Source organism: Salvelinus fontinalis, unplaced genomic scaffold (assembly GCF_029448725.1).
Source record: "Salvelinus fontinalis isolate EN_2023a unplaced genomic scaffold, ASM2944872v1 scaffold_0207, whole genome shotgun sequence".
Taxonomy (NCBI): Eukaryota; Metazoa; Chordata; class Actinopteri; order Salmoniformes; family Salmonidae; genus Salvelinus; species Salvelinus fontinalis.
In genome coordinates this window covers 200,001-204,505 of record NW_026600416.1, presented here as the reverse complement: position 1 = coordinate 204,505, position 4,505 = coordinate 200,001, and the positions used below count along the sequence as shown (strand labels likewise).

Genomic DNA, 4,505 nt, shown 5'->3' with positions numbered 1-4,505 from the left:
TCTTTGATTCTAGAAATGTGAAACAAACTCTTTTTATCCAGGGGCATTATCATGATAATTATTCTGTTTATTATTTTTATTATTATAATTATAATTATTGTTGTTCTGTAAGTAAAATACTTCTGTTGAGCCGGTTAAAGGTGGACAATATGACATCATCGTATACGGCAGGAGCAGGGCGACTTCCTGTTTACAAAAAAAAATCAAACAACAGACTCAAACCAATGGGCGGCCATCTTGGCAGATTTGATGCCCCCCCCCCCCCCCCCCCCTTCCCTCCCTCCGTCCTGTCTGTGTGATGACATCGTGACATATCACTGATACTCCATCTAACACTGGCTAGCAGCCCGTGGCTGGTATAGCTCCCACTATCCTGTGAGTGTGTGTGTATATGTATCAACAACAATACCTTTGGTATTATATGATGTGATTTGTACTGTGTGATTGTATGACGTGGGTTTTAATATTCAGAGGGGGGTAACCCAGGGTAACCCGGGTGTCAAACAGGGATGTGTTGTTGGTAGATCGTCTGTCCTCAGTGGATGTGGCTACGTTTACACAGGCAGATCTGACCAATCAGATCACCTAATTCTGACCCCCCCCCCCCCCCACCACCACACTAATTCGTCTTTTGACCAATCAGATCAGCTCTTTTGTCAATAATTGGGCGGAAGATCAGAATTGGGCTGCCTGTGGAAACGCAGCCATATACATTTACAGCTTGTGAAAGTTACCTTCTGGTGGCCGGACTGTATTGTACATAGCCTATATAGGGAGACTAGAGAGACCAGAGGAGACTAGTGAGACCAGAGGAGACTAGTGAGACCAGAGGAGACTAGTGAGACCAGAGGAGACTAGTGAGACCAGAGGAGACTAGTGAGACCAGAGGAGACTAGTGAGACCAGAGGAGACTAGAGGAGACTAGAGGAGACTAGAGGAGACTAGAGGAGACTAGAGGAGACCAGAGGAGACCAGAGGAGACCAGAGGAGACTAGAGGAGACTAGAGGAGACTAGAGGAGACTGCAGAGTCTAAAGGAAACTAGAGAGCACTTTAAAACCATTCACAGAACCAGACAATCAGCACATTCTCATTCAAACACGTTTCATTCATCAATCAATCAATCATTTGTTGGTTGTTTGAAACATTATTAAACTCAGTTCAAGTCACAGATCTGGGATCAGTTTTAGCATCCCACAGTCCTTACCTTAACCCTGAGGAGAGGGAAACAGTCACAGATCTGGGATCAGGTTTAGCATCCCACAGTCCTTACCTTAACCCTGAGGAGAGGGAAACAGTCACAGATCTGGGATCAGTTTTAGCATCCCACGGTCCTTACCTTAACCCCGAGGAGAAGGAAACAGTCACAGATCTGGGATCAGGTTTAGCATCCCACAGTCCTTACCTTAACCCTGAGGAGAGGGAAACAGTCACAGATCTGGGATCAGTTTTAGCATCCCACGGTCCTTACCTTAACCCCGAGGAGAAGGAAACAGTCACAGATCTGGGATCAGGTTTAGCATCCCACAGTCCTTACCTTAACCCTGAGGAGAGGGAAACAGTCACAGATCTGGGATCAGGTTTAGCATCCCACAGTCCTTACCTTAACCCGGAGGAGAGGGAAACAGTCACAGATCTGGGATCAGGTTTAGCATCCTCTTCAGACCGACCCCAATATCCTGTCTAGGGATTAACGTCAACTGGCTTGTTAATTTAATAGCAGGGTTTTATACACACACACACACACACACGTTTGGTTTTTTAACTATGCAGTTGTAATATGATGATAAATTGTTGTAATATATTTTATAAAATGATTATTAGACTGAAATGGGTAATTAAAGGTATTTTATAAAAGCATGATACATTTTATGTTGGTTTTTAAATCAATTAATTATATAAAACATTTTTATAAGGTTGTGAATCTGTATTCGACTCGATCTTGTATTTTATGTAGGTTTGTCAATTCAAATGGGAGTGTGTGACCATTCTATATCAAACTGTGAACTCATTATTCTGTACAGCAAATGTTGCGTCGTTGTTTTACAAACAAATATCCGAATCACAATAAACATTATATATTGATACACGTTTCATATCGGTGTGTGTTTCTCCCCCTTTTTTTATACATTTAGACATTAAGAAATAAGACGCATTTAAAAAATATAATAATATTGAATATAAATTATGTAGATCATTTAAGCAGTGGAAAGGCATAGGTTTTCAAATCAAACTTTATTAGTCACATGCGCCGGATACAACAGGTGTAAGACCTTATCGTGAAATGATTACTTACAAGCCCTTAACCAACAGCGCAGTTCAAGAAGAGTTACGTTTATTTGGTAAATATTTTCTTAAGTAAAATATTCATGAAAAGAAACACAATAAAATAACAGTAACGAGGCTATATACCCCCTGTATTTTGCCCGGTTATTGTGTTACTTTTTATAATAAATATATCATATATTTTCCTAACTCTTGAACTGCACTGTGTTACTAAGGGGCGTAAGGGAGTGTGCATGGTTACAGGTTAGTCGAGGTAATTTTACGCTAGCAACTGCATAATACGTTTTATAGTGACATTTAGATGGCTAAATAATTTTGACAATATACATTTTTCACTACATCTCGTAACACTGTGATAATTGCAACTTGCACAAAAATAGACACTTTCGAAAAAGAGGGCTCGTCCGGGATTTGAACCCGGGACCTCTCGCACCCTAAGCGAGAATCATACCCCTAGACCAACGAGCCGCGTATGACGTATAGGGGAAATCTAGCTGTTTTAAATTATCTATCTTCAGTGCGTTCATAATAATTGGGAATTTATGCATTTGAATTGTCTTTCTCCTTTTGTAACTTTTGTGAGTGTAATATTTACTGTTCATTTTGATTGTTTATTTCACTTTTGTTTATTATCTACTTCACTTGCTTTGACAATGTTTCCCATTCCAATAAAGCCCTTTAAATTGAAATGATTTTGAATTGAGAGACGCCCTACAAATGAACAATGAAAGTTAAATCAGGGCCCCATATCATTTGGATCAATATAAAACATACTATCAGTGTCTCAGATGAACATGTGGAGAAATCCTATGCTACTACTAGTCTGGATGTCATAAGGTGAATGCACCAATTTGTAAGTCGCTCTGGATAAGAGCGTCTGCTAAATGACTTAAATGTAAATGTAATGTAAATGTACTAGCCTCATGCTATGAATATGCATTACCGTCTCTAGACAACTCCGTTATATAAAGTGTTCATTCTCTAAAGTTGCCGGGATGTGACGTGTCCTACTTATACCGGTACATTCGTAACAACTTAAAGCAGTACGAAACGTACATTCGATCAAATAAACCTCACGTAGCAAATAAGTCATTCATTTTGTTTTGTCGTTGTTGACCAAATTCGACTATCTTATTGACGTCCATTCAAAAACACGAGTTGCTTGGTGGGTGAAACGAGGACAAAACGCCACCTGCTGGAGGGAGACACGTTTTCCGTCGAGTTGGACCTCTTCCCTCTCTGACGCGCCCCCCGGGGGTGACGTCAACTCCCATTGCACCGACAGACAACACGCGGACCCTGGGCTGTCTACGTGGCGGGGCGGAAGGAGCGCGTCCAGCGATAGAGTTGTCAACAGCGAGACTTAACGGGTGAGATGCACTGTCATTTACCATACATACATACATACCAAACCAAATCAAACTGCGCGGTTATTGAATTAGGGCTTTATTGCCCTCTTCGTGACAGTAACCTACTACAGCCTCTGATGTTGCAGAATCCGTGTTTATAAAAGTGAAAACTAGTGAGTTATTTTGGCTATTCGTAGGATAATTAAACTTGTGTATTTATTTGTTGTATGTCCCAACATAATCGCAGTAAACATGATATACGTGTGTCTTAACTTTTTATTTCAAAATATGTATTATTTATTAAAGATTTGCTGCAACTCTTCTGGCTGTAATATCAAACCAAAGGAAATCAGTGCTGTGGTCGACGCGTTGATATGACGTGACCGCTAGATGGCGGTAATACACCGTTGGAATATAACCAACATGTAGCGTCAACCGGTGCCGTGTTCATTAGGAAAACGTTTCGGGAACATTGCAGGTAGCAATTTTGTGAATAGAGCCGAAGTGATTCTACATGGCAAGTGAGTCATGTTTGTTCTTACATAGCATATTTTCTTTCTGAACGTAACAAAACGTTGCATCCTGCTGAACGCACCCGGAAGACGTTACTGCCTTGTGTTTCCGCTTCTCTCATCTTCACTGGCTAATTTTAGTTGATGGTTAAACGTCAATGTTCAGCACTATTGGGGTGTAGTCATTTAGTCCAAACAGTTGCGTTTTTGCAACGCAAATTCGTTTCTATTGGACAACTTCAGGTAGGTCCCGCCCCGTTTGGTTCCTAGTGAATACACCACAGATTTTACTGGGCTAAATCAGTCACTATTAAAAAACAAACCACCTCCTCTCCCCCCCCCCCCCCAACTCTCGCTCT

The 4,505-nt window shown here is 41.0% G+C and overlaps 1 protein-coding gene and 1 non-coding gene across 3 annotated transcripts in view; one reads left to right on the top strand and one right to left on the bottom strand.

Moving 5' to 3' along the window:
• Positions 1–2,681: 2,681 nt before the first annotated feature.
• trnap-agg (transfer RNA proline (anticodon AGG)) lies at positions 2,682–2,753 on the bottom strand. Its single transcript has one exon. It is a non-coding gene; the product is annotated as a tRNA-Pro (tRNA).
• A 793-nt stretch (positions 2,754–3,546) lies between these two features.
• Positions 3,547–4,505, top strand: part of fam114a1 (family with sequence similarity 114 member A1) — a 28,138-nt gene continuing 27,179 nt past the window's right edge. For both annotated transcript variants that reach the window (XM_055912758.1, XM_055912757.1), the window contains exon 1: positions 3,547–3,655. The gene's annotated coding sequence lies outside the window, so the exon portion shown is untranslated. The remainder of the gene's footprint in view (positions 3,656–4,505) is intronic.